This window comes from Canis lupus, chromosome 6, assembly GCF_048164855.1.
Source record: "Canis lupus baileyi chromosome 6, mCanLup2.hap1, whole genome shotgun sequence".
NCBI classification, from domain to species: domain Eukaryota; kingdom Metazoa; phylum Chordata; class Mammalia; order Carnivora; family Canidae; genus Canis; species Canis lupus.
Genome location: NC_132843.1, coordinates 14910042 through 14925967, shown reverse-complemented (window position 1 = coordinate 14925967; position 15926 = coordinate 14910042). Strand labels below are relative to the sequence as shown.

Sequence of the window (15926 nt, the reverse complement as noted above, 5' to 3'; positions counted from 1 at the left end):
GTTTATGTTGTGGGATTTTTAAATTTAATTTATATATTTAAAGCATTTATTGTACTTCATCTCTTCTAACAAGTAATACTATTTAACTTAGTATTTAAAATTTTTTCTTTAATAATTACTGTTGATAAGCCTGTTTAATATTCATAATAGCTTAGCACAACTTTTTTTCTGAAAACTGGTAGTGATATATATTTTACCAAATTGGGAATTTTTCTTTACCTTCTCTTTGCTATCATGGGAGCTTTTCTTTATGAAATTAAAAAAGAAAAATTCTTGAAGGTTAAGATCTCAGAATTTGCTGTATACTTAAAAAAAATCCCACAAAGTAAATATGTTTTGGTATATATTTTTTAATGTATGTGCATTTGAGCCATAATGGATATTATTTAATAGTTATTTCTGGAAATGGCAAAATTTTGAATTATTTTGAGCCATTTCAGATATCTTGTGAAAATAGTAATTTAATGTAATTGCTGTTTACCCATATCTGAAATGGAATCTACTTTTATTCTATACATGTTACCTTCAGTACTGTACACTCACATTAATAAGACCTCCAGGATATCTGAACTGAGATCACCAATTCATTTCATATAGGCTTTTACATAAGCAACAGTTGTTGGATTGTTCAAAGATCTTCATTGGCTTTGGTTAAATTTGTCTCCTTATCTGTGGTTGAAAGGTTCATATTCATTGTTTCATTTATCCAGTTATTTCTGCCCAAGATAGGTAGGGTTTTCTCTTTTTTGATTCTCTACTGTGGTGATCCTTTATACTCCTTATTTCATCTTCTTTTTCCACACACACCCCTTTCTGTCACTTAACTGAATGCAGTATAAGCTGTGTGGACATGAAATATCTATATCTAGATACTGATTTATTGTTTGAAATTTGTACTTTTCCAATTTCACTATGTTAATTTCCTTAAAACTTGAAAAAAATAGTTCTATCAGATAGCTAAATTATAGAATACTTCTGGGGCAATAACATTTAATATACATAAGTCTAATAGATGTTTAAATAAGTTTTCAGTTTACATAACTTGATTCTTGTGATCACTTTGTATTAGGTTTAAAGGCTTATTCTTTATCTTAAGGGAAAGTTTTAATTTCTGAGAGTAACAGTAAAGAAATTAAAGAAATATGTACCCTGCTCTTACACAGTACCAAGGGAAGCTGGTTTATAGAACTAGACAGGAGTCATCACTTTCTAAACAAATCCTGACTCTTGCAAAGCTATAAAACAATGTAGGGAAGATTGGCTCCTGTACTGGCCCCACTCTTTCCTATCCGCCCCCCTCCACCTTGATGGGACAGAGCTATGGGTTATTTCATTATTTTTGAAATAAACTCAAGAGAAGGAATTGAGTTTAGCAGTTGGCCATCCTTTGCTAAGATCAAGATCAATATTCTTTTGCTGTTTTCAAATGTAGGTACATAATCTAAAGTTGATAAAAACATATGGATTATGTTAAAGATGTTGTGCTGTGATCACAGCTCTGGATTTGGGGTTGGGACGTTGAACATTAGGCACTTAGTGTGGTGCTTTGCATTATTGTGCATTTAATGAGCTGCTAGTATTGTGGTTTTGCATTAAGCACTTTTTTTTGTCTTTTTAAAAATAAAGATATAATTGAAGTTTAAGCACTCTTAAAGTGTTTGAGAAAGTATCTAATTTTATTATTTTATTTTTAAAAAACATTTTATTTATTCATGAGAGAGACAGAGAGGCAGAGACATAGGCAGAGGCAGGAGAAGCAGGCTCCATGCAAGGATCTCGATGTGGGACTCAATCCCGGGCATCCGGGATCACACCCTGAGCCAAAGGCAGACGCTCAACCACTGAGCCACCCAAGCATCCCGAAAATACCTAATTTTAAAATGTCAGTTTTATCTGATTATGTTTCCTGGAGAGAAGCAAAAGGAGTCATTTGGTGTTCTGGCTTTAATTAATTTTAAATGAATAATACTTGGGGACTGGCAATAAAGTTTTTTCTACTTAAGACTATTTAAAAAGATAATAAATTAAACCCCAGTGAGTTTTACTTTTTAACTTTTAATCACACATTTTTTTTTTAAGATTTTATTTGTTTATTCATGAGAGACACAGAACGAGAAAGAGGCAGAGACACAGGCAGAAGGAGAAGCAGGCTCCCTGCAGGGAGCCTGATGCAGGATTCGATCCCGGGACCTCAGGATCACGCCCTGGGCCAAAGGAGGCGCTAAACCGCTGAGCCACCCAGGGATCTCCTTAATCAAACATTTTTAAGAAAATAAATAGCTTTTCCATGGGGTAAAAATTTTCCCTTAAACAAGGTCTAATAATCTGTGACAGTTAAAAAGGGCAAAAGACCTTTTCAAAGATTAAAATCGTATTTAAATTATTTAGTCATTGTAGAAATTAAAATGATGCCCACAGAGCCTATTTTTTTGGTTGGCTAAAATACTTTTTTCCTTTTCTTAATCTCTTTGGTTTAGGGCTAGGGGGAAGAACGATGATGTTCTCTATTCCTTCATAGTACCCTTTTGCCTCATTGATGCCATTTGAGGAAATGCATTTTATTAATTTACTAGAAGCTATTTAGGAGGGACTTGTTAATTCCTCAGGAGGAGGCCAGTCTCTGGTTTAGACCCACAAACATTTCAGTTTCCTTTCATCAACTGTAGTCTTTGCTAAAGATGTGAAAAGAAAGAAAGAAAACTCCCCCAGAGCACTGAGCAATGTTGCCAAGCCTGGAGCCTTTCCAAAATTCATCTGTATTTTGAACTTCTAAATGTAACCAAGGAATCATGTTTGGGTTCTTTGCAGAGAAATTTCTAACTTAATAGTTGTTTCCTTCCATCCTTCTTTATCTCCTTTGAATTAATTAACATCTGATTGAATGAATGCTCTGTGAAGGGCTCTACTCTCAGGGTATATGATATGCCCTTGCCTTAAAGGTTAGGACCAAGGCCTGAAAGAAATGAAAAGTTAACAATAAGAGATTTGTAAAAGCAGTAAGTCCATATTAGCTATTTAAATTTATTTATAAATTAGCTTTGTAGTTTATAAGTGATAATTACTTTGGTATTACAGTGATCAAAAAGGGTTTGTTTTCATGAGTGAGGAAGAGGAGGACTTGATTTTTTTTTTTTTAATAGGCAGACACAAGGAGATCATCTATTACTGATAGCATTATAGCTAATGAGAAAGCTTAACATCTTTGTGGAGAATAATGAGTAAATTTTCTCCCCCTTACCGAATCAGAGATTTTTATAGATGATAAGGCCAGAAAAATCCATCAAATCATGATTGTGATATTTTGATGCCATTTGGACTTTTTTCTTACTTTTCTTTTAGATGTTGAATTTTGAGCATTGTGAATGATATAGTTAATAACGTTTAATGTTAAAATAACATTTTGTGGAATGTAGGGAGAGAAATAATGTGTTAATCTTTTAATTTATTTTTAAAAAATCTCATTTATTTTGGAGAGAGAGAGATAGAGTGGGGAGAGGAGCAAAGGGGGAGGGGGAGGGACAAAAGGGAGCGAATCTTAGGCAGGCTCTATGCTGATCTTGGAGCTTGACACAGGGCAAGGTTTTGTCTCATGACCCTGAGATCATGACCTGAGCCAAAACCAAGAGTCAGATGCTTAACTGACCGAGCCATCCAGGTACCCTGAAAAGTAATATTTTAGTGACATAAAAGGAGAGGAGTAGTACATGTATGGGGTATGTGTGGTGTTGGAATACTATGGCATTGGTCAAAAAGGGGAAATTAATGACAAGAAAAACTGAAAAAATATTTGACAGATTCCTGATTGGCTATAGAGCTACACTATTCAGTATTATAATATTAAACCATCAAAGTAAAAATGCTATTCCTCCTCATGGAGATGAATGTACAGCATAAAGAATATAATCAATGATATTGTAATAGTGTATGGTGACCAATGATAGCTCTGCTTGTCAGTTCTGCATAATTTATGGAGTTGTATAGACTTGTTGAATCACTGTGTTGTATACCTTAAAGTAGTGTAACCTTGTGTATCAAGTATACTTCAATAAAAAATAAGAGAAATAATGATATGTATTTAAAAAAAATGCTTTTCCTCAGTCACAATAGCCAGTGTTCATAGTCCCATTCACCTGTTGCAGGACGTTACTTTAGTAGCAGTAGTTATAGAATATTTGTATGTCAAAGAGAGTTCTATTAGTGCTGCTACAGAAAGCTGAGTCAGGGAAACAAACCATGATCCAGGACCTCTTACTTAATCTTTAATTACTTTTTATGTGAAATTTGACTACATGTTAATGTACTTCTGCATACTTTTTCTTTATTCCTTTTGAAGGTGATTATGAAAAGGAAACTGCGTGTTAGAAGTAATAGAGAAAGAATAGAGATTTTAAAATCTTAGGAATGGGAAAGGAATCTGAAGTGAAGTAGAGTTGGCTCTTAGAACCGTACTCTGGAATCACTGGGGAGTAGGGAGCCAGGTGTATTTGTAGGAGGGAGTCAGAGCCAGGTCAGAGAATGGTCTGAGTTTCATTTGAGTTATTCTGCTTAAAGGTAAGGCTGTTGCATCCTTTGTTGAAAGTTGAGAAATAGTCTTTAGAAACAGGTAGGAAATTGTTACATAAAAATTACAAAACATTTGATATTTCAAGTATTTATCTCTTTTCTGACCCTGTTTTTTAATTTTTCTACTTTGTTGTATCTTAAAGATTTAGAATATTACGATACATAAATATAGGATGGGAGCAACACTTCCATTCCTTAGTCAGAAATTAATTTTGCTTTGGGATAGAGGGCCATATGATGGAGGAAAAATGCCTTTACAATGAATGCAACATGCATCAAATTTTTACTTTTTTTTATTAAAAAAATTTTTTTTTTAATTTTTGTTTAAAGATTTTATTTATTTATTCATGAGAGACACAGAGAAAGAGAGAGGCAGAGACATAGGCCAAGGGAGAAGCAGGCTCCATGTGGGGAGCCTGAGATGGAAATCGATCCTAGGACCCTGGGATCACAACCTGAGCCAAAGGCAGATACTCAACCACTGGGCCACCCATGGGTCCCAAATTTTTACATTTTTAAAAGTTAACAAACTCTGGGGGAAGGAGAACTTATAAAGTATCTAGTGGCAAAAACTTCTTTAAATCTGTTTTTCCTCCACCTTTCCCAATTCTGGAAAGGTTGCCACCATCTAACTCATTTCCTCCAACAGAAAATTTCAGAATAATCCTTTAGTTTTCTTTTTGCATTCCTTATACTCAACCTGTTAGTAAATCTCACCTTCAAAATAGATTCCAAATCCTCGTACTTCTATCACGTCTACTAGACGCTTCTACTCCATACCAGCTGTCATCATGTCTTGCCTAGTAATGGTTTCCTAACTGATCTCCTTCCTTTTTAAAAAATTCCCCAGTGAGGGGCACCTGGTGATCCGGGGGTCCTGGGATCGATCCTCATTGGGGTCTCTGCAGGGAGCCTGCTTCTCCCTCTGCTTATGTCTCTGCCTCTCCCTCTGTCTCTCTCATGAATAAATAAACAAAATCCTTAAAAAAACAGAAAATAAAATAAAATTCTCCAGTGAATTCTTACCACATACAGACTAAAATCCAGGGTATTTTAGTGTGGCATCAAGGCCTCACATACTCCAGCTTCTCTAACTTATCTAACACTCTTCCCATACTTGCTATATTCCATTCATATATATCTTTCTTTTGTTCCTAAACCACTCCAACTACATTCCATTCTTAGTGTGTTTTTATTTACTTTTTGTTGCGCTGTTCTTCTCTCAGAGACATAGGCAGAGGGAGAAGCAGGCTCCCTGGGGAGAGCCTTATGCGAGACTTGATTCCAAGACCCTGGGATTATGTGCCATGAGCCAAAGGCAGATGCTCAGCCGCTGAGCCACCCAACGTCCCTATTGGCATTGTGTATGGAAGGATAGTAGAGACTGAAGTAAAACTTACCTTTCGTTTTCCCCAAGAGTGTAATCTTTCTGCTGCCAGGCACCTATATATTCTCTGTCAGGCGGCAGGGGCTATCTCTTAGATCTAATTAAGAATTGAGTTGGGGGACCTGGCTGGCTCAGGTGGTAGAGCATGTGACTCTCTCATTTTTTTTTAAATAAAATTTTTTAAAACATTAAAATTATTTATTTATTTATTCATGAGAGAAACAGAGAGAGAGAGAGAATGGCAGAGACACAGGCAGAGGGAGAAATTGACTCCATGCAGGGAGCCTGATGCGGGACTCGATCCCGAGACTCCAGGATCACCCTGGGCTGAAGGCAGGCACTAAACCCCTGAGCCACCCAGGGATCCTCTTTAAATTCTACTTCATACATGGGGCTTGAACTCACTACCCTCAGGCATGCTTTACCAGCCAGGCACACCAAGCATGTGACTCTTGATCTCAAGGTTGTGAATTCAAAACCCACTTTGGGCCCGCGGGCAGGCCTGGCGGCTGGGGTTCCTCCTCCCGAGGGAGAGGCTCTGGTCTTAAAAAAAAAAAAAAAAAAACTACCTTGGGCATAGAGCTTACTTTGGGGAAAAAAAAAAAGTTGGGATGAAATTTTACTTTGTTTTCCCATCCATTTTGGTTTTCAGTGTTTTAAGGTTGGGATCAAGTGCCTCTGTCCAGCAAAAATTAAGGATCTAAACTCTGTAGTACACAGATCATTATATTCTTCCAGCTCAACTCAGCAAGTGTCCCATGTGAGAGAATTGGTAGAGAATTTTCTGTTTGAAACTCCTTCATATTTCAGACAGCCGTGCCAACTCACTTAGCCATTGAGATTTTGAATTTTCTCATCCCAGCGGGATATTGTTCTCCTTGTCCTCTGCCTCTGGGAGTCTTGCTTTCTTGCTCATGCTCCCAGACGTGGTCAGGGTTTTAGGGATAAAAATGGCCACTGGTCTCTACTTACCTAGGAAGGGTTTGTTCATCCCTGGAAATCAATCCACAACTCTTCAGTGCTTTTAAAGAAGACATGGCTTTTAGTTTATCGGAATTTTTTTTTTTTTTTTTTTTTTTGCTTAAATACAGATTTATTGCAAACCGACACTGGAGAGGGGACTTGGATATTTTCTTATTAAAACAGGAACAATGATATTTTGTGACCTCCTTTATCCTAACTGGGAATATAACTCCCAAAGATGTGCATTTTGAGAACATTTTTATTTGAGTATAGGAGTGAGTTTGGGGCATGAGTTTTTAAAAATTATGACCAATATTGAGGAGGTCAGTTTATTTGTGCCTTAAGCCCCACATAATCTTGATAAGATTTATATCAAATAAAATATTTCTTACATACTGGAAAGTTATTATATGTTGAAAAGTACTAACTAGGTGAATCCTAAAAAAAGGCTATTTAGGATGCTATAGTATTTGAGAATGACAGGAGAGAAAAGAATCTCATAATTCCACTTGTTTGACTTTCTATTAGGTCTGACCCAAGGGTATCTTATGAGAAATATTATTCCTACATCCTATTCCTTGATGTAATTATAGTAGAAGTTCTTTTAACTAACAAAATTGGGAGAAATGGATCAGTTAATCAGAAAAGTGATTCACGTGGACCCTAGATAGGCGAATACCCAGATAACGATGGCTTAAATCATAAGGCTATGTATTAAGTCTGGAGGTATGTAGTTTTAGGGTTGTTCCATCCAGCAGTTCAACCATGTCATCATGAGTGCTGTTTCTCATTCAGTGCTCTCCTCTCCCAAGGTACTCACTTTTTGGCTTCACAGCTGTGAAGGACCACTTTAGTGGTCCTTAATTAAAGTAGACTGCTGTAGTCCAGATATCTTGGTCAAATTTAAAGTAAGAATGTTAGTTGGGGTGGGTACTCTTTCAAATAGGGTCTTTCAAGTGGCTTTTTCCTTTTATCAGTGAAAGACATTTTTTCTGGAAGTTCTTACAAAGTTCCTTTTGTCTCATTCACCAGAACAGCGGGGTCTGGTAACCACCCTTAGATGCAAGGGAGCTAGGAAAGCAAGAATCTGGCAAAAAAAAAAAAAAAAGAACGAAGATAATGATGATTGGTTTATGCCAGTGGTTATCAAGGTAGGGGAATTTGATGTTTGTTACATAACCTTCTATTAGGTAACATCTGGAAATATGTGGAGAATATTGTTGACATTTAGTGTGTAGGGGCTAAGGGTGCCAAACTTTTGCAGTGCAGTTCCAAAGAAGATAGAACATCTAGCCTAAAATGTCAGAAATAGCCCTGTTGAGAAACAGACTAATCATAATTTATGCACAGATTGCCATACCAAACAAAATGGGGCAAAAAAAAAAAAAAATTGGAGAGAATGGCTATAGGATAGGCAAAGGACAATGTTTTCTGTATGGTCATTACATAGATTAAACATTTTACTAGAAATTGAAACATATAAATTTATATTAAATGTAATTGCTATGGGGAGACTCTTTCTTTGAGTATGGATCCCCTGATAAACTTTGGGTTTTTCCTCATATAGATCATACTCCTAGGTATCCCTACAAGATAGTTTAAAAAAAAAATAGAGCAAGAGCTTAGATATTGTAAAATAATCTGACAATCTGGATACAGAATCATTATTGTTCTATTTTTGATTTTTGAAAAACACTTTGCTTGTTTTGCCTTTTCCTAGAGTATTCTATATAACTTCATTAAAACAACTATCTTTCCACTATTTAGCTAATATTTGATTCCATTTTATAGTTAAAATAATAAACAAATTGGCATAAACAAATCTAGGAACAAACAAATGACACTTGGTAATCCTGTCTCACTCAGGTGTGGAATAACAAGGTAGTTCACTGATCTTGAGTCGGTTACTGTGTTCCAGGTATCCATTTCTGTTACACAATGAAAAGTGAGCATTGGATAATCCAACAAATTAATTAGGTGGACATCAATTAAGAAAGTTTCCTCCATATAGCAAAATACCTAATAGCACAAATTGAACTCTAGACTCTTCCTGAATGATAAATTGGGTTACTTTAATAAAGACCAGATTTCATCACTTCTCTTATAGGTTTTGGTTTTCTTCATCAGAAACTAATTAACCTCAAAGTAGTTTTAAGACTAGTATTTTATCTATGAAAATGTGCTGTTCAGAACATATAAAGGACCTCTTATGAAAACCTATTTTTTAGGACTTAGTTTTCACCCTTCCCTCAGAAAAATTTATTATTATTATTTAAATTTTTTTTTGAATTTTAATTTATTTGAGAGAATGAGTGAGAAAACACCAGCAGGGAGAGGGAGAAGCAGACTCTGCTGAGCAGGGAGCTTAATGCAGGGCTAAATCCCAGGACCTTGGGAACACTACCTGAGCCAAAGGCAGACACTTAACTGAGCAACTAGGCACCCCAGAAAAATTTATCATTAAAAAAATGCATACATGTCAGGATGTTTGAGAAATAACTTAAAAAATAGATGTTGCTCTCTATTTGGAGTTCCTTCCAAAATTATTTTTTAAAAGACTTATTTATTTTATAAATAAATATACATGTGTATGTCAGTGGTGGGGAGTGGCAGAGGGAAAGAATCTCAAGCAGACTCTCCACTGGGTATAGAGCCCACGACCCTGAGATCAGGACCATAGCCCAAACAAGAGTTAGGTGCTCAACTGTCTGAACTAGCCAGGCGCCCCCAGAATAATTTTAAAAATTGCATTTCAGTATCGTCTAGTCTTTAATTATGAAAAGGCATTATTGAGATTTGTTTTTTTTTTTAAGATTTTATTTTTATTTATTCATGAGAATACACAGAGAGGAGGGAGAGAGAGAGGCGGAGAAGCAGGCTCCATGCAGGGAGCCCGACGTGGGACTCGATCCCCGGTCTCCAGGGTCACGTCCTGGGCTGAAGGCGGCGCTAAACCGCTGAGCCACCCGGGCTGCCCGAGAATTTTTTAATTATATATTATCATTATATTATCCACAATAAAGAACATTTAAATACTTTTAACTTTTTAAAAAACAAACAAGCGCTTTTAAGGGCGTTCCTCAAACTTCTCTTGTGGAGAAAATGTTCTTTTCACATTCTTTTCCTTAAAAAGATTATAATTTAGGTAAATGAAAGGGTGGCCTTCAAATTTTTTATTCTTCAACTTCTCTTACTAAAAATTTATAAAAAGCAGTGTATGTACCTGGAAGTGAAAATTTCACCAATATTACAAGATAAAGAATGAAAAGTGAAAGCCTCCTTACCTCTTCTTTATTTCCAGTCCCATTCTCCAGTGATAATGCACTTTGGTCTGTTTGTTTTATAGCATAACTAAATAAATCAAGCTTTGTATGTATGGCTTATATTTATAAATATAATGTATAAGTTATATGTGTATAAAATGTTTTCTAGTTTTTATTTTTATTTTATTATTTTTAAAGATTTTATTTATTTATTCATGAGAGACAGATGGAGAGAGAGGCAGAGACATAGAGGGAGAAGCAGGCTCCTCTCAGGGAGCCTGATGTGGAACTCGATCTCTGGACCCAAGGTCACACCCTGAGCTGAAGGCAGATGCTCAACCACTGAGCCACCCAGGCATCCCTCTTTCAGTTTTTATTATATTTTATTTTTGTTTTTAGTTCTGTTGGCTGCCTTTAATTTTAATATTTATAAACGTTTGACTCCTTGATGCTTACATTCATTATTCCCCTTTCAACCTTCCAGTTTCTCAGTTGTAGTTAATTATTGTAGGTATTCTTAAGTGTTAACTTACTTAATTCACTGTTAACCATTGAAGTAGCTTTCATCCCTCTTTTATGGACTGCAAAACTGAGGCACAAAGGGATTATGCTTTTGGTTTCATAAGTAGAGGCTTTAGTTCTTCAAGCTTGTACCATCCTTTCAAAAATAAATATTGTATACTTGATTTACTGTGCTCTGAGCTTGGGATATAGTGTGCTCTGAGCTTTTGGTATGTCGAATGAAGTCTTGGTCCTTTTGGAACTTATGACCCATATAGTATTTCTCATTTTAAACCTTGACAGCTTAGTCACCGTAAAACTCCAGGTCCCATTATTCCTAGATCAAAGAGAATTGGTCCTAGGATATAGGCTTTACCAAAACAAATAGTTTTACTGGAGGAATAGAAGTTTTTCAGGGGTTCTAGCTTTTATTCATTCATTTTAAATATTGCAGCAAACCAGAAAAATCTTGCTGTCGAAGTATACCTAAAAAATGAAAAGTCTGCAAAAGGCCTTTAGTAGAATAAAGTCAGATTTTCCTGATGTAAAACTTAAATTCCTACATAAGTTAGTTTACATTTAGGAGAACTAATAACAATAGGACTAACAAATGACATTAATTAAAGGCTTCCTGTCTACCAGGGGCTGATCCAACTTTTTACCTATATTAAACTCCGTATTTCTTTTAGTAAATAATGAGGTATAGTTACAGTTAATTTATAAATGAGGAAATAAGCAGAAAGATAGGTATTTTGCCTAAAGTCATAGGTACTAAGTAATGGGATTGGCTCTAGAGTCCTTGAATAATAGACTGTAGGTTTTTAAAGTCTATTATTACAGTTTCAGCAAAATATATTGTGTGTATAATTTAGCTTACAGAAATAAATTGACCTGAATTACTTTTAAACTAAAGTCCTCTCAAATAATTTTTTGTGTTCTTTTGAATTTTTAACTATACAAAGGTTTTTTTTTTTTTAATTTTTATTTATTTATGATAGTCACAGAGAGAGAGAGAGAGAGAGAGGCAGAGACACAGGCAGAGGGAGAAGCAGGCTCCATGCACCGGGAGCCTGACGTGGGATTCAATCCCGGGTCTCCAGGATCGTGCCCTGGGCCAAAGGCAGGCGCTAAACCGCTGCACCACCCAGGGATCCCTACAAAGGTTTTAAGTGACATTTGACATGTTTAACATGTTTATAAAAAAAAAAAAAAAACATATTTATAATTGGAAATAGAAACTCACAACCTGTTTTTTTTTTGTTTTTTTTTGCCATTGTACATCTGGTCTATACAGCTGCCAAATGCATCTTTATTAGGTTCAACTATAGTCACGATTTTTCCTTTTTTTAAAAAAATATTTTATTTATTTATTCATGAGAGACACAGAGAGAGAGAGAGAGAGGCAGAGACACAGGCAGAGGGAGAAGCAGGCTCCATGCAGGGAGCCCGACATGGGACTTGATCCTAGGTCTCCAGGATCAGGCCCTGGGCTGAAGGTGGATCGCTGAGGCACCTGGGCTTCCCCCAAACCCTTTAAAAAAAAAAAAAAAAAGATTTATTTATTCATGAGAGAGGGAGAGAGAGAGAGAGGCAGAGACATGGGCAGAGGGAGAAGCAGGCTCCGTGCAGGGAGCCCAGTGTGGGATTTGATCCGGGGATTTCAGGATCACACCCTGAGCCGGAGGCAGACGCTTTAACCACTGAGCCACCCAGGCATTTCTCATGATTTTTCCCTATCTAAAATCTTTATTTCTATTTCTCCCTGATTCTCCCAGGCATTCATGACCTCTCTACATTATTAGTTCTTGTTTGCCCTTGTAAATGTATTTCTCATAATTTCCTTATAAATTCTCTTCTTTCTAGCAAAATTGTTATATGCATTATCTTGTGCATGGCTTATAATTTTCTGCCTTTTTTAGTTTTGTACATTCTGTCACCAGGAATGCCTTCCCATTCTCATCTGTATTCTTCAAGAAAACACCATTTCTTCTGTGAAACATTTTTGGGTTCCTTTTTAGTCTCAATAAGAGTTTTTTCTTGCTTAAAATCATTATAATACTTCTTGAAATATTATTTTGCCTTCTCTTGGAGTTTCATGCTTCATTTTGATAACTGCTTTTTTGAAAATTAAATGCATTAAATATGCACATTGGTTGTAAGAACCAGTGAATTCAGTATATAAAAAGTTGAGTTTGAATCAAGGAAAAGTTCCTTTCAGACATAGAGGTGCAAACATAATTGCACCTTCTTTTTTTGTTTTATTTTATCAGGATGAGTCTAATTTTTTAAAAAAAATTTTTAAAGACTTTATTTATTGATTGCCTCTCTCTGTCTCTCATGAATCAGAGACACAGGCAGAGGGAGAAGCAGCTCCATGCAGGGAGCCCGATGTGGGACTTGATCCCAGGACCCTGGGATCATGGCCTGAGCCAAAGGCAGATGCTCAACCGCTGAGTCACCCAGGTGTCCCCATGATTGCACCTTCTATTACAGACATTTGTTTATTTTTTATTTCTTCAATTCGTTAAGATTCTTGCGGTCAGTATGGCATACTAGTGAGGCTTTTTTTTTTTTTTTTAAAGATTTTATTTATTTATTCATGAGAGAGACAAAAAGAGAGGCAGAGACAGGCAGAGGGAGAAGCAGGCTCCTTTTGAGGAGCCCAATGCAGGATTTAATCCTAGGACCCGAGGATAACATTCTGAGCTGAAGGCAGATGCTAAACCACTGAGCCACCCAGGTGTGCCTCTAGTGAGTCTCTTCCTAGTTATAGGACCATAACAATTATTCAACCTTGTTTACTTGTAAAAATGGAAAAAATAACACAAAACTCAGATTTTTTTCTAGGCTTGTTATTCAAACATTAACTACTTATTCCATTGTTGTTGTTTTTTTTTAAAGATTTTTATTTATTCATGAGAGAAACAGAGAGAGAGAGAGAGAGAGAGAGAGAGAGAGGCAGAGACACAGGCAGAGGGAGAAGCAGGCTCCATGCAGGGAGCCCGACGTGGGACATGATCCCGGGACTCCAGGATCACACCCTGGACCAAAGGTGGCGCTAAACCGCTGAACCACCCGGGCGCCCTCCAGAGTTTGAAATACCAAAGCTATTATTAAAATTATTATTAGATTTTAAAAATTACTATTAAAAAGATTGTTTTTTCCATCATGTAAGATCACAGGTAGTGCAAAGGACAGATAAGTAAACATATCTAAATCATATGGAAAATACTAGAGTAGTAATACATACAGGATACTGTCTGAATATAGAGCATAAGGATACCTAACAAAGATTGGAAAGGGAAGTTAACACTTGAGTAGAGTCAGAAAGGACAAGTTAGGAGTCCTTTGTCCCCAGGAGAGTATAGAATAGAGACCTATTGGATCAGAGGGATAGTGTGTGTAAAAGTTGGGATATTTAAAGTATTTCATTATGACTTCTGACTGGGACATGTGTTAGGAAACCTTCAAGAGAGGAAGCTTGAAGACGTAGGTGAGGAACCAGATTGCAAATGACCTTGTAAAGGTATCACAGATGAAAAAAACCTACAAGAAAATGCTGTTACCATAATGATAGTAATAAGAACTGTTACTTATTGGGTATATAGTATTGTATTAGGCTGTTAGGCGCTTTTTATCATGTTTTCTCAACTTCTCAGTAATTTTATATTGTAGTTTTTACATCAATTTTTTTTTTTTTTTGGTGAGGAAACCAGAGTTTAGAGAGGTAAAGTAACTGTTGCAAGGCAACACAGCTAGTAAGCAGAATCTGGATTTGAATCTGTTCTGTCTAATTTTTAAAGTCTTTATCACTTTGCTCTGCTGCCTAAATTAGTGGTGTGCACACATGGTAGGTGGTCAGTACCTATTTCTTGAATTGACTGAATTTTTCCATCTAATTTCCATCTAATTATTTGACTTTTCATACTTTTAAAGTTCAGTGACAGTCACACTGAGTAGAAACACATCTTTATTAGCATTGCTGATAATATATGATAATTTTTACAAATAGTGTCCAAACATGCACTTGAAACCAGCTGCTTGGGATAGTTAAGTATATTAATAATTTTATAAACTATTAAAGTAGAATAAGTAGAAAATACAGATATGCTAAAAAGAAAAAAAACTAAATCACTTAGATTTAAAAGATGAAAAGATTACTGTTTTTTACATAAAAGTTAAAGAATATAACCACATCTTAAAAAATCATTTAATTCCTTAAAATCATATATTCCCTTAGGGTTCGAAGCTCTCCAAATATAATTCTCTATACTGTTTATTTGTTTGAATTAAGATCCATATATTGCATTCGTTGGTATATCCCTTAAGTCTCTTTTAATCTAAAGAGTCTCCCTCTATGTCTTTTTTTCTTGCAATATTGACAGCTTTTTAAAAAGCTCGTTGTTGATTTTATTTCTCAGGATATTCCTTCATGAGTATTCTTATTCAGCCTTTTATGAAAGGGATTAGTATATGAACTTGGAATATAATTTACATACAATTACATGTTTGGTCAGTGAATTTTGACAATTATATACATTAGTGTATTCACTACTTAATGTATTTTGTTTTCAGTTAATTTTTTTTTTAATGGAAAAAGAGGAGAAATCCTTTCCATTCTTTAGATTCTAAAGTTTAAAGTGAGTACAGTAGCAAGGAACAAAAAAATAATCATTCATTGCTATTAGGAATGTAAAACTTTCACAGCCAGCTGGGTCATTTAAGAAAATTTGGGGTTTGGAAAAATACTACTCACTAGCAGAGGGATGTTAGAGGTAAAGGTGAGAAATGTAAATGAACTGCATTGGAATTTATATCTTTACAGAAGGCTGTTTGATTATTCCTCTAAATCATATGTACCCTTCCCCCACCTCTGCCTAGGTTTCCAGCAGCTGACAATCTCCTCTAAACTTTTTATTTTTATTTTTTTAAAGATTTATTTATTTATTTATTTATGGTAGACAGAGAGAGAGAGAGAGAGAGAGAGAGAGGCAGAGACACAGGAGGAGGGAGAAGCAGGCTCCATGCCAGGAGCCTGACGTGGGACTCGATCCCCGGACTCCAGGATCGCGCCCTGGGCCAAAGGCAGGCGCTAAACCGCTGAGCCACCCAGGGATCCCCTCTAAACTTTTTAAAGTCAAGAGGATCATGTGATTATTAACTCCAAGAAAGAGATAACTGCAGTTGAGGCATATAAATGTCCTGAGTATGTTTTTTGACAGACATGAGCCAATGTGGTTTTTTGCATT

At 35.9% G+C, this 15926-nt stretch overlaps 1 protein-coding gene across 14 annotated transcripts in view; it reads left to right on the top strand.

The window, feature by feature from the left end:
• The window catches only part of ESCO1 (establishment of sister chromatid cohesion N-acetyltransferase 1), a 73261-nt gene that overhangs the window by 39824 nt on the left and 17511 nt on the right, over positions 1 to 15926 (top strand). The window lies entirely within an intron of this gene.